General features: G+C 34.8%; 1 pseudogene; it reads left to right on the top strand.

Moving 5' to 3' along the window:
- Nucleotides 1–6,760: 6,760 nt before the first annotated feature.
- On the top strand, nt 6,761–12,080 carry LOC140859247 (uncharacterized; annotated as a pseudogene).
- The last annotated feature ends 3,204 nt before the right edge of the window (nt 12,081–15,284 follow it).

The following is a 15,284-nucleotide window of genomic DNA, read 5'->3' as shown; positions in this document are numbered from 1 at the left end:
ACCCACCGCTGTAGATTTACTAGAGGAGATCCTACGGACTAAATCAAAGGTGGGACTCAACAACAGGTTCCAGGGGCCATTGTCCATTCTGATCACCTATCTTTCTTAGATGAGACCCACCGGATTGATGGCAGTGGGTGAATGGCTGAACCGTCCGTCTGATATTTTATGTAAAAATAATAATGGATCCAATAATATTCATATGTTATCTAAAACAATTTTTTTTATCTAAATCTACCCAAAATGAATAGTAATTTGAACATCTGACAATTATTCATATTTATTTTTTAATTTATAAAATATATATATATATATATATATATATATGAACAGATAATTATCTGATTTGTAAAAAATATTTTATTTTATTTATAATCTTATTTAATTTTATATGATGTTCATTAATTTTTTTAAAAAAATAAATAATTATATTAACATACTTAAAAATATTTTTCATTCTATCGTTATAAGAATCAAATGTCTGAATTATACCGATTCTGATTTGAATCCGTATCTATTTTTTAAAATAAATATAGATATAAATTTTTAAATCTAATGATCGTATATATATCTATATCTATATCTATATTTTATCAAATTAAAAATATAAATATAAATATTAGTCAGATTTTAGTCATATTTTTTGTTTAAGAATCAAATCAAATGGTAAGAAATAAAATCAAAGTAACTGCATGCAAATTTCTTTTAAACCAACGAGGAGAAAAAGATGGATGGTCACCTGGGGAACGAAAGAGGAGGCTTCTGCGTCTCCCGCTGTTCCGTCTCACTGCTCCCGGACGAGGGAGGGGGCGAGAGATGGCGACAATTTTTATGAAGAAAGTTTTTAGCGAAAGGAGATGGCGCTCGTAATGGTGGTGGGTTGGGTTTTCTCGAAGGTCTCACGAATCCCTCGGTTGGAACGTTTGATTTGCCTTTTGTGCTTGCCGATGCCGTCGGTCTTCTCTTCCTCTGAAAGTTGGGTAGTAAAAAGAAATGGTAGCAGTTGATTAATGAGAGCAGTAGTAACGGAGGGGGAGTGGGCGTGAAAAGGAGCGCGGGAATATTATTGCTCGGACCGCCTGCCCGAAACGCACGCGTGTCTGGTCGCATGTAAAAAATTTAAAGATTCGGGTAATTAAATTAGAAAGGAGTGGTTACGATTGCTCCGCTTGGACCGTCCAGATTTTCTATGTTGCCACATGGTCGGATTAGGTTCGAGTCGGTTCCTAACATCCATGCGTCTCGGTTCCTTCTTATTCCATAAAAATGGTGCCTGGGCTGGGGTGTCGGCATTAGTATAGCACCTGTCATTAAAAAATATTAAAATATTCATAACTTCTTCTGATGATTAATTTCTTAAATAATTATAGATTAACCATGATAATGAACGATTACCCAATTATCTATCAATTATTTGAAGAACAATAACGACAGCAAACCAACCCTCTTTTTACCCTCTTTTATTTTAATTATCCAATTATGGCCAAACTTTTTTACTGTTAGTATTCTCTATATTTGTGGATCTCTCCCGTTGCCAAAATATTCCCGGATATTGTTTTAGTGTTGCTGCTTGGTATGTGCTTTAGAATGGTGACATTGGCCTCTTGGATTAGCTCATGATACATAAGTTTGAACTCTAATCATGTTTTAGTTGATTTGTCTAGAATTGCTATGCTGGTCCATGATCTAAGATTAAATTAAATATAAAAAATTTCTGGAACGTCTCCCCAATATAGGATCAGTTTCATTTAATGCCTCTTAAGTTTAAAAAATCTAAGATAGTCCTAAATTTAGTTAAATTGTTCGCTCGAATCCAATACAACATTTATTGTTGTTAAAACACCACCATAAAGGATAATTTTGCTCGACACAAATGGCTTATTTATCAAAAAATACCATCTCTTTTTCTTTTTTTCATCCTCTCCACTCCCAACACCTCTTTTTCTAAGATTTTCTTTTCCTCCTCTCTAAATTCCATATTTTGTCCTCGTTCATCCTCTTTATCTAACATGATCTCAGCTCCATCCGCTCTCACCACGACCTTCTCTTCCGATATATCATCCTCCTTTTTAGACCTAATTGCTATCCTCATTTCTCCTCTAAATTCTTTCTTTCCATCTAACTTGGTCTTGAGCCCTATCCGTGTCCTACCCACTCTCTCCATCTCCTCTTCTAGCACCTTCTTTTCCTCCTTTCTAAACTTGGCTACTATCTCCATCCCTCTCTCTCTAATTTAGTCCTAAGCCTCATCCACTCCTACCATATCCTCTTCTTCTAATATCCTCTATCCTATCCTACCTGCCCATCGCTCCTCTCATCTAAACTATTCCACATAATAAGTATTTCGATCTTAAAAATCTCAAGCAACCATCACACGTCAGAATCTTATAAGTTCGGATGAATAAAAATGAACGATAAGACCATATTGAACTGCTTAACTAAATTGAAAGATCATTTTAAAACGTTTGAAACTAAGTAGGTGAAGGCTTCTAAGTTGACGGGTGTTTAACTAATTTTTCCATTTAAATATATTTCACCTTAGGAGTCAAATGAGCTAGAGATGACACATGGCGACCAAGTCTAATAATTTTGATCTTTTATCATGGGGGAAACTATTATATTTTTGTTGGTAATATTTTATAATATAGTCAATACACTTCCTGTTTTCAGCTCGTTCTAAAACCAACAACCATCCCAAGCTGGATGCATGCATTTGTAATGTTTGCCACATAAATTGCCTTGTCAATTAGCTAGGCCTCATTTGTTCTAGAACAAGAGCATGCATGCGTACATTAGTGATTAGTCAAAGAATTCGCAATCAATAAATATCACCCCCTCTAAATATAATGCAAAATATAAACCCTTTGATGTGACCTTTAATTATCACATGTGATGCTTTTAATTTATATGGAATAGTTAAGTTATTTTTTATCGTAATTGTAAGTTAGTCTAGTTTGCTGAAGGAGAGAACGCACTCCCCCGTTGCACTACTATAGCAAGGAAGGAATGCACAAGCACTCAGTCATGTGGCAATGTAGACCGGCAATATATGCAAGTGCAAGTATATAAACATTAGATAAAAGAGGCAAAAGAAATTTAGCCAAATACAAAACTTTCTTCTACCTTTTAATATTCTATGTCCGTTATCTTGACAATAACATGACCATCCTCTTGTTCTCTCATAATTGTCCAAAAGTTTTCTTGACTGCACACCAATTACTCTTTTAATTTAACTTAAGTGAGTGAGTTGGATGTTGATCGAACTAGACAAGTAACCTTAACATACACATCTTGGGACATGGATTGCGGATGCGCGTTGGCAGGTTGGCCTAGGCAATAAATGGTCTCCAACTCCTATGTCATTAGGCACCTGGTATCTTCGGATGGGCCCATACCCAACCGAAGAAACTATAATTAAGTTGGGACTAAAATCAGGCTAATTAAGCCGTCTTAGCTTGAATAGACCAGGCTTCTCAGTCTATATATTGGACAAATACAATCAAATTTTTGATGAACTATAAATTTATAAAATAACAAAGAACAATTTTAGAATTCTTTTTCTAATAATATGTTCACATTCGCAATAAAGAATGATTTTTCATTCTTCATTTCATATATTTATAGTTTCAAATATGAATTGATACAAAGCTTAATTTTTTTTAAAAAATCATAAAAAAAACTACTATTCTGTACTTGTAGAACATGCAGTAATGTCATATATTTTTATCATGTATGTGAAATATATATGCTTGGCATATATGCTCACAGCTCGTATTATATATCTATATATATATATAAAAATGGAGCAACCGTGTGGAGGCGTCTCTATTCGACACGTGGCTAAACAATTGCACGACATGTGGCTAAAAAAAAAAAAAGAAAAAAGCTCGAACAATGGAGAGAGGGCCGGCCTTCAACTCCCCACTATCACGACTACTCCGACGATGCTATTCACATTCTCGGATCATGCCCTAACAACTCTCTTGTACGCTGCCACGACGCCATGCAGGAGAGGAGAAAAAAAAGACCTAACGCTAGATTCAGCAAGAAGGGGATGAGCGAAGAATCTTTGAACCTCGTCCCAGGAGTTGGAGAAATTTACAATTTTTCCCTCTAATTTTTTTCTCCCCTCCAGAGAAAAAGATTATCGCAACGAGTCCGCGATGCACTTTCGTTTATTTTCCTACTCTTCCCCTCTCCACCCCCTCCTGCTCTCTCTCTCCTGTCTCCCTCTCTCCGCCCCACCCTCGGCCTTTTATTTCTTTTTCATTTTAATTTGAGTTTCGAGCCCAACAATTGTTGGGCGGAGACGAACTAGGTCCGCATAAGTTAGGGGTGGGACGTCTTTGTTTTATTTTGGGCGGCGGAGCAAATGAGAACCGTTGAATTAGATGTCATGGGTCGTCTAAATGTGGGGTTGAGTGCGTTGTGTTTCTTCTACGAGAGAGAGAGAGAAGTCCGTTTGGCTGGTGCCAGTGGAGATTTTTTTTTTTTCTTTCTTTTTTCTGAGTTATGGTTGGAGATTTGGGAAAGTAGATAATATCGATGGAGAAAGCGTAAGCTCCTCTCTATCGGCAATCGGGGAAGGAAAAAAAAAGGAAGGAAAGAGATGGGCCTAATGGATTTGGATTTTGGATCCCAACCCGATCTGAAATCTGACATAGATCTATTTATTTAAATAGAAAATCTTGCATTTAGACCCTTGATAAAGACTATATTCAATTAAGCCCTTTTGACAATTGACTTAACCAGATCATGTTGAGTTAATTTAGTTTAGGGATGTTTTGCAATTAAACCCTGACAATGTATTTATTATATAAAGGCCCTTTTCTACTGGATCTCCATATTTCTGGCTTTGAACCCAAGGGCAAAAAAAATATTAATTGGGATTGTCCCCATGAGTCAACTACTACAATCATGCATATAAATACAAATACAATATGACTACTGTCTACCTCCTACTATTACTTAACCATCCATTCTTAAATACATACAAAACGAATACAAACTACTAATCTCAGATATGTATATATCATCATTGTCTCTTAGTCATTCTGGAAATTCTGAACTATTGGGACTAAGAAGTTATTAACAATTCAACTATCAGAAAATTTGTCTTTATCTTTTCTCTGAAGTAAGTTGATGACTAAAAATTCAATAAAATAAAAAATTATATAATAATAAAATATATATTATTTTTATTGATAGACTATGAAGAAAAGAGATATATGTGGGATGCAAATAGGTGGTCATGTTCTGCTTAATCATGAAGATTCCGAAATAATTGATGCTGAAAATGTTGATTCAAAAAATAATTTTTCTGCTGGTAGAAGATAGAAATAATTATGTTACTTCTTATTATTATGTTATTTAAATATTTTAAATTTATATTTTAATTTGAAATATTCGATATCATCTATGATGTCTTTTATATTATATTAAATTTTTAATTTATAAAAATATTATTTAAAAAATAAATATATATCGTGCATCGCATGAGATTCTAAACTAGTTATTATATATATTTCAAGCCGGCCCAAATTGGGCCATGTCATAAATCATAAGCCTAGGCTTAGTTTAAGACCGAAACGTGGACAAGCCCACCAAACATTAGTCCAACCTAGTTGGAAAAGGGGCTTGGTCGAGTGAGCCGTCGGCTGCCTAGTCGAATGTGCATCAAATGGACGCAGGCCATATTTTGGCAGAACGACAATATTGTGAGGCCAATAAGTCACTGTACAAGACAATTCAGTGTAATTTTTTTTTTGGTAATCAATCATTGTAAAATTTATATCCACAAACTACAGCCAGATATTTTGCATGTACATGGGATAATAACTTAATAAATGTATATGTTCTCGTAGCAACTGTGTGATCCTATCTTCTTTTTTTTTTTTCTTTTACTTTTTTTTTCTAATTAGTTTTTTGCATGAAAATTTAGTAATATATTATTTAAGAGGAAGGTAGGGGAGACTCACATACATTAAGTACATCCAAGAAAGAATCTACTACTTGTGACTGCTAAGCAAAACAATTTTACATTGAGGCAAGCCCCAATTTATAAAGAACAATGTTAGGCTCAAAATGAAAATTGAAACTAACATCTATGCCGGCCTTGTGTATTCATCAAAGTGGAATAAAAATTAGTGGCTTATCTGTTATATTGTAGAGGGATGGGATTCATACCATGAAAAATAGTGGATTTGGGTGTTTGGCTGAAGAAATAAGTACAGGAAGAATGAAGTGCAATCAGAATTCATGATACATTGGATTTTGTTAGAAAGACAAAATTATCCTCCCTTTTTTAGATTAGATTAAATAAAGACGAAATAAGACTGAAAAGGTTGTTAAGGAGAATAAGCTTCCTTTTATTCCCGCAACTCTATTCCATTATTTTAATGAAATATAGTGTTTGGGCCCACTTGCATCTTCAGAAGGGCCAATGTTCCTTGGCACCTTCTTAGTTATTGGGTGTCAGAACCACGGAATACGAGTTTTATCGTGCCCTATTTCATGGATTACATACATCTACGAACATGAGGACCTTGGAGACACGCATCCTAGGCGACCCGCACTTCTCGCGTTTCTTGATGAATGATCAGGGGCTCGCGCTACACAAGACCATCGATGAGTCTTGCGAATGTGGGGCTTAATTGGCCTGATTTGTCTCCAAAAAAGAGCCAGCCGAACGATTCCCACTCTACGGTCTGGATTAAATGAAATCGACGGTTTGAATCCTCTAAAGGCCTCATCGCAGGGGAGCCCTCCCCTCCTTCACAGGCTTACAAACATTGGTAACAGGCTATTCCGCCTCGACAACAAAACCTCTTCAAGGTTCCGACGCTCTCTCTCTCCGTTCTCGCTTCTCCCTCTCCTCTCTCCGTAGGGGAGCTTACACCACAGTAGTGCGGGGAGAGAGGAGGATATGGCGGAGAGGCGAAGAGAGAAGGAGAAGATTCGCGATCGAGACCTCTACGGCCACCGCGACCGAGACCGAGACCGAGACCGGGATAAGGACCGCGACCGCGACCGAGATCGGGATCGGGAGCGTACCAGAGACCGCGACCACCGGAAGCGGTCCCGCTCCCCGGACCGCCGCCGCCGCGCCCGCTCCCGCACCCGCTCCCCCGACACCCGTCGCGGCTCCCGATCCCGCTCCCTCTCGGCCGACCGCTCCCACCGCCGCCACGGCCACCACCGCCGCTCACCCTCCCCTGACGACCACCGCCGCAAGCGCCGCCGCGAGGGCAGCGACGACGAACGGGATCGCCACCGCTCGTCCGCCCCTTGGAGACAGCGGACGGCGCCGCCAAGGAGCGCAAGAAGCAGGGCGGCGGTGCCGCTGCCCCCGACGGCGGTGCTCCGGCGGAGGGGGACGCTGCGGTGCCCACTGACCTGGACCCGGACGAGCTGGAGATGATGAAGAAGCTGGGGATCCCGCTGGGTTTCGACTCCACGAAGGGGAAGCCCGTATCGGGGGCCGACGTGAGTGGTGTGCGGGCGGTCACCAAGAGGCAGCCGAGGCAGTACATGAATCGGAGAGGGGGATTTAACCGCCCATTGCCCTCGGAACGGAACCGGTAGAATCGAAACGCCGGTGAACAGGTCAGGGTTTTCTTGATGCCCTAGTTTCGGATTCTTTTCTTTTCCTTCATTTTTAATTATCCTGTATGGTGATTCTAATATTGAATTAGATAGTATACCTCACGAATGAATGCGCTCTAAATTGACGATCTTCTGGGAACATTTTGTAGAAACATAATTAAACATAAACTTATGTAATTTCATATAGTTTATAGCATAACGCATACTTGAAAACCTTATTAGGTGATGTCATATGAGAAGTTCTTGAGCTGTGAATATTGGTTGCAAAACACCAGGTTTATTTTGTTTTTCACTGGATTATCAAAATTATGCATATTTGTTTGAGTAATCCAGAGGATGTTCGATATTGATTATTAAATCACAAGGAATTTTTGATGCATTTATCCTGAGGCTAAATGATGCTAAGTTCAAGGTTGACGTTGTTTTGTAATTTCATGGGACCTTCGTGCAAGAGGCACTATCAATGTCTGAGAATATGGTTGTCTTGATATTCAGCAGCACACTAAAGATTTAATGCTTGAGCAATGCGCTCTCATGCACGGGCTACTTTTCTATTTTTTTTATTTTTTTATTTTTGTTAATATGTGTTACAGCGAAGTCAAACCTAGTTAAATGTATTTTCCAAACCTCAATGGCAGGCTTAGGACTTTGAACATGTATGCAACTAGGGTTCAAGTTAAACACTTGAGTGTTTATGTGTTTTTTACTGATTCATATTGTATGGACTTGCTTAGAAGCGTTACATGTTAGACAAGCTTGATTTAATGTTCTTCCTTGTCCTGGAGCATTGCTCAGTATCTAATCAATTTTCTATACTGAAAAGTTAAAATTGTAGCATATGTTACTGGTCCAGTTTGGGATCTGTATATTAACATTATACCATGGAAAATAAAATAAGCTGTATATCAATATTTACGTTCATATACAAGTTAGATGGTAGAAGAATTTTGAAAGAGGAATCCAGTCTCAAGAATCAAGGAAATACAAAGTAAATGACTTGTTCTCTTGTTAGTTATAAATAGATCTATATATTTTGTTTTCACTTTCCAGAAATTATATGATTATGGAACCCTAGGAAACATAGATACCTCAAATCATGTCATTTCTGTATAGTATCCATATTAGATATCGATATTTGCCAAATATATCTTGAATAATATGTATATATATACCTTCTGAGCAAACTGTCACTTGCAAATATATTATATGTATTTATATGTATAAAATCAATTTGCAGAGTTGCATATATTTAGATTTTTGAATTTTCATGTCGAAATATCCACTGGTTCAGAAAAGTTATAGATTTGTTCACTAATATCATATGAGAAGTTGTTGCTTTGTATGAGGTTTGTTTGTTCATATCACTTTAGAAATTTATGTAATTAAGATGCTTGATAGAATTACAGCCTGCGACTTGATTATGTATTTATGGTTGTATGTATGTATCTACGTTTATGGAGAGAGAGAGACAATTGTTGAACCCTGTGGACTAACAAAAAGTGGAGTGGGCTTTCATCAAGGAGAGTTCATGTGAAGTTTCAAAAATAAAGGATGGAATTAAAGGCACAAACCACTTTGAGCGATGTGGTAATTTGCTTATGTTTTTAGAACTTTTAATTAGGAGGGACGAGTTCGAAATCAAGATACATGCAATGGAAATTATAGAGTCATATTTTTCTATACCTTAAAATAAGGGTGTTTATGTTGAAGGTTTTCTGCACCCTCTAGCAAGGAATATGAAATCACAAGTCAATTGGTACTTTGTTGTGGTTTAACGCAAGTATGTAACACATTTCTTGGGCCATTTTTGAGAGGATCTTGTTTCTAAATACCGTTATGTTCTTTTGGCAACATCATTTGCTCTGGAGTTGAGGGTACAATATAGATGTCCTTAGATTGGCATAAGTTTTTATAGATTGCCCTTCTAGCTGAGTGGCTCCAGCGAAGCAGATAGTTTTTGACGGTTTCTGCATTGGTGTAGGCAAAGTACTTAACTCATGGATGAGACAAGCTTGAGTAAATCATGAGTAATTATGAATTAAAAAATTAGAGTAAATTATACTGATTTCCCCTTGAATTTGGGGTGATTACAAATTCCCATACTACATTTCGGAAATATACACATATCCCCCTATTATTATCTTTCTATTAAATAATCTGAAAGGCCTTACTAACATCACTCCTTCTTATTTTATTAAATACCTATTTGATTTTTAAAATAAGTTATATTCTTAATTTTATTATCTTCTTCTTATTTCAATTTTTCCAAACTTGAAATTTTTATGTTGGCCGAATTATTCCAAGTATCGAACTTATGAGGATGATTAGAACTCAATCAAAGGAGTATGCTTATTAAAATCCAAGATGTTTGTATATAATTTACCAGATTTGGGCTTTGAGATGGGCCATGCCCGCTTTTGGCCATAGATTCCAGTAGCCATGAATAGCCACATGACACAAATGAGCTTATAAAGCCCAAATCTGGTATATTATATATAAATATCTTGGATTTTAATAAGCATACTTGTTTGACTGAGTTTTAATCATCATCACAAATTCGATATTTGGGAATAATTTGGCAAACCATAAAATTTGAAAATTTGGAAAAAATTCAAATAACAAATGGAATAAAAAGAAAATAAAAAAATAAAAAAAATATGAGATATTTTAGGACTTAAATGGGTTAGAAAGTGATGATGGCAGCAAGGTTTGTTAGCTTATTTAACAAAAAGATAATGTAGGGGGTTATGTGTTATACATAGCAATAGTTACGTAGTGTAATATATATTTTGAAACATTAGTTGGGAATTTATAATTATCCTAAACTTTAACGGGGATCAATTTAATTTACTATAAAAGTTATTATGGTGAAACCACCCACAAAAGTGGATTTTTTAGCCCCTGTACCTACCAAAGTATTTTGAACTAAAAGCAGAGAATGATATGGTATTAGTGGATTAAAGAGCCTACTTATACAATTTGGTAGATGGCGTAACCAACATCAGCTACGAGACTTATAGGTCCCAGGCCTAAGATAAGTTCAAGATGGAAACACCATTGTTCAAATTTCATGTATACATTTACTAAAATCTACTCTTAAGTGGACAAGAACTTTAATTCTTTGTTGGCCAAACACACTTAAAATCTACTTCAAAATAGGAACCACAAAACAAGAATCAAGAAACTTGTACATCAAACCATATAGATAGCAGGAGCAACCAATGTGTTACTCAAACAATTTATAGGCTATGGATGGCATCAAAGCCACTAATAACCTGAATTTAGATACTTGAAAATCCATGTAGCAAACCTTCCATCATGCAAAGGTCTGATACTGACAATGTCAGATAACACATGATTACAACCATACCAAGTTTTAGATGAGAAAGAATAAGACTACTAGCTACAGAAGAGAAAATCCAATATGTTAGCACATATTGTGTAGCTCCTTGGGCTTTCTCACTTCTCTTGCTTGCTCTAGTATCATAAACAGAGCTGGTAGGAGTATGAATAAAACAGTAAATGATAGTCTATCAACTGACTTACGCGAATTACCTTTGAAACTGTTCAACAAAGAGCACATATGAAAGCTCTGGCAGACTGCTGAAAGCATGAATGCTCATTATGTGTGAATTTGGATTAGGAAAATTTGAGAAGTTTATATAATTCTTTTCTACTAAAAAGAAAGAGAGAAGTCCATATAATAGAAAGAATAAATAGTTTACTCTTATAGTGGTTCTAGAGCTAACTATATATGAAACAGTATTTTACACTAACCCTATTAATAGAATCTGAGTTTCTTATAGGTTATAAAGCTCCAGCAGAGTTGCGCTACAACCAGCTGGGTTTTTTTTTGACGTGCCTGGGGAAATGGAAGCTCAGAGCTAATCTAATTTTTGAATTGCCGTGCAGAAGAGACACCACAGTTCCAAGGAAAATGCTTACTAGCACTGGTGACTGGTTTTGGACAAATTTTCCTGCTAGCATACACATAATGAAAATGAGTATCTCACTTACATAGTTTACTGCACGATGCTAATGTCTTACAACGGAAAAATTCAGAATGCAGCTGTTCAGCTTTTGGGCTTCTCTTTTACCTACCCTTACATATTACCATATTGTTTCTCAATGGCATTGATGTAAATACTTATGTTATTTCAGGATTCTGGAATCATACAGGTAACGCAGCACAAGTTGGAGAACTTTGATGTTCTGTACCTAACCCAGGAACGCACTTCTACCTATCATGTATAACTTTTAAGACGACTCATAGATGTGACTCGTTTGAACATTCATAGGATAGCAGAGTTATTGGAGCTGCTTTGTTTCATCTTTTGTGCTCTTGCAGCATTCCAGGACAAGATATTTGTTGCCATTGTATTGAAACTATTGGTTGTCATGCTGTTACTTCATCAAATTTGGTGAGCTCCAATAGATTGCTTGCCTAATGTATTGCTTTGGATTTCCAATGCTAACTATTCTATTCGTTCTTCAAGTTTCTATTTTGCAGAAACACACATAAGGCCTGTCAGGTAAAGAACTCTAGCATCCCTTTCCCGTCATCTTTTTCTGTTAGTGTGTGCAATGAAATCATCTGGCTTCAATGTCATTTTTCTGTTGCTTGCTACCTCCGTACAGATCTCATGCCCGATTTATATACTTAAAATTCATGACATGTCAACTTAAGTTAGGAGTTGATCCTTGTTCTATTTAAAGTTTAAAATTGCTTATTTTCATATCTGCCATGTTCTGCACTGACCTCAAAGCGAACCTGGCGGATTAAGGCCATATTTAAATATGAAACGGTGAGCTTACCCTCGACAAACAATCCTCTGTCGATGAAGAATTGCCCTGCTCAATGTATGCTACAATTCTTGTCCACCAATCCAAGTTTTACCGGCCAGGGGTCTCTTCCTCCATGGAGGAAGAATTATGTCCACCAAACCTCAAGCATGTCGAGAAGCCATCTTAGGTACCCTGGGATTTTAATGGGTGCGTGTTAGCGTACATGGAAACTAAATACAAATCCTCTTAGAGCACCGCTCTAATAAGCCGTTCCTCTCTCGTGTACTGATAATTTCCCTATTGACTGTTAGGAACCCCATGTATGGTACACGATTGGTATTGAAAACAGAAATTCTTTGTGCACCGCGGGCGGTGCGTGCGTGGTTGGCTTACGCGTGGGGCCGAAGCATGGTGTGAAAAATTTTTTTTTTTTTCTTCCCGTCCTTCTAGCTGGATTTTATTCATATGTTCAAAGCGTTACATTTTTTCGTGCATGCGGCCATGTGCAGGCAGGAAATATGTTGTTCTACTCTTCATTGTAGGGAAGGATTGAGATTATATATATATATATATATATATATATATATATATATATATATATATATATATATATATATATATATATATTAAAATTCACTAAATTTTAATATTTTTGAAACATAAATTATGCAAAACATTGTATTGAGTTATTTAAATAGTATATTTTTGGATCATTTGATGCATAGACAAATATTTTCTAAATCAAATGATTTTTTCTTTTGGTTTCAAAGTACTTTTTATGTCCGAAATCATAATCAATGGTGTAGATTTTCTATATAGAATCTCTATCAGTAATTTTGAATTGATGAGATTGAGAGTTTAAACTTTCCAAAAGAACGGGAGACCAAGTAGATTTATGTATGTTGGTCCAAACCACTCGATCTAATATGTTAGAAACACAAGTTGATTTGATGGAAACACAAGTCGATTTACCAAAAAAAAAAAAAAAAAGTTAGAAACACAAGTTGATTTGATAGACATGACACTAGCTTGTTTCATCTATTATTTATGGTTAAGTCATGAATGTCTTGTTTAATTAGTTTATTACTTTGTAATCTTTCGTATACATAGTTTTGATATAAATTATATTCAGAAAAAGTTAAATGAATCATTTTCTAGTTTGAGCTTAATTTTGTTAACTCAATTGATTATTAAATAAATCAAATTCACATGAAGCCGATTAGGCCTCTAAATCCAAGCTTGATGCATTTCATGAACAAATTATATCTGGCAATTTGTTTATGATGTGTGATCTTGAGCACTTACCTAGTTAGACTAGAATTCTGTTTGAGATTGTTGTTGATTGTAGAGCTTTTGGAGTTTTTGAAAGTAGAACTTTCGAAGAGTTGAATTTTTATAAAAAGTTATTTATTGTTTGATAATTATATTTATAAAATATTTTAAAATTTTAATATATATTTAGTAATTAAAATAAGAAAATATTTTAGGTATGATAAAATAACAATAAAATAACATCACATAATATTGTATAATAGAAAATAATATGATATAATATCATAATATAATAATACTATTGTTATCATATAATACAATATAAATTATATAATTTATTATTATAATATAATATATAATGTAATCATGGATTATAATCTAATCTAGTATTATATTATTATAATATAATAATATTATATTATTATTAAAATTTTATTATATTATATTGTATTATTTTTATTATAATATTATAATAGATGATATTATATCTTTATAATATAAATATTTTCATATTTTTAAAATATTATTATATTCTATAACATTGTATAAATATTATGTTTATACTATATCATAATATTAATTGATTATTATATCATGTTATATTTATAGTATAATAATATGATATAAAATATAATTATTAGATTTATTGGTGGGTATTTTGGTTATCAAAAAATTTCATTCAAATTAAAATAGCTTCCTAACATTACTCAGAAAGTACTTTTGGAAAAAGCTCTAAAATGAAAATTTTCTCAAATATATCCTTTTAGCTTTCTAATCAAGCCAAAATAATTTTCTAATTTTTTACTAAACATCTTTATACCATATAAAAGTGCTTTTGAAGAATCAGAAAGTACTTTCTGACATTTTAAAAGCTTTGTCAAACAAAACCTAAATGTATTTCCAATGGTTGTGAAAAATATTTTGCTCAAGTTTGTCCTATTTTATTTTTAGGATGAAAATTATAATTCAAGACCGGCTTAGAAAAGCAAGAGTCTAGGTTCAACCAATTTTATTTAAGGATTTTTTTGGATATTTTTATAGGATTGGATTGAAAATCTTATACAAATTGGATTTGTTGGCTCATCTAACTTACAGTTTCTAAGAGCTTATCTAAGCTCACCTAGATCTTAGCCTGTAGGCTGTAAGAAGAAAGGAGCGTGGAGATTTCCTTTATTCCCTCAAAATTTGGGCTAGTATTTGTAGAAATATTCAAACAGCAAATTCTTTGTGCACTGCGAGGGTATAAAAAATCCGATGTGGAGCGCACTGTCTTATCCGACTAGTCCACATAGTCATCACTTTCAATACGTATTTAATATCTGTAAATTAATTTTTTCGTTTAAAATTTTGTATGACGAAAATATCTCTGTTCTTTGATAAAATTATGATATTTTTATGTCCATATTATGACATCCTGCATCCAAAAAATCATAATTTTTATCCTTAGGATATCATAATATAATGCAAGATGTCATAATATGCACAGAATGTCATAATTTTTTTTCAAGAACTAAGATATTTTCGTCATTAAAATTTTTCAAACAAAAAAAGTAAAACTGCGGGCATTAAATACGCATTGAAAAGTGGTTGGACAAAAATATCTCTTTCATGTTATGATATCT

This window comes from Elaeis guineensis, chromosome 7 (genome assembly GCF_000442705.2).
Source record: "Elaeis guineensis isolate ETL-2024a chromosome 7, EG11, whole genome shotgun sequence".
Taxonomy (NCBI): domain Eukaryota; kingdom Viridiplantae; phylum Streptophyta; class Magnoliopsida; order Arecales; family Arecaceae; genus Elaeis; species Elaeis guineensis.
The sequence above is the reverse complement of the archived record's forward strand: the minus strand, read 5'-3'. Positions and strand labels throughout refer to the sequence as shown.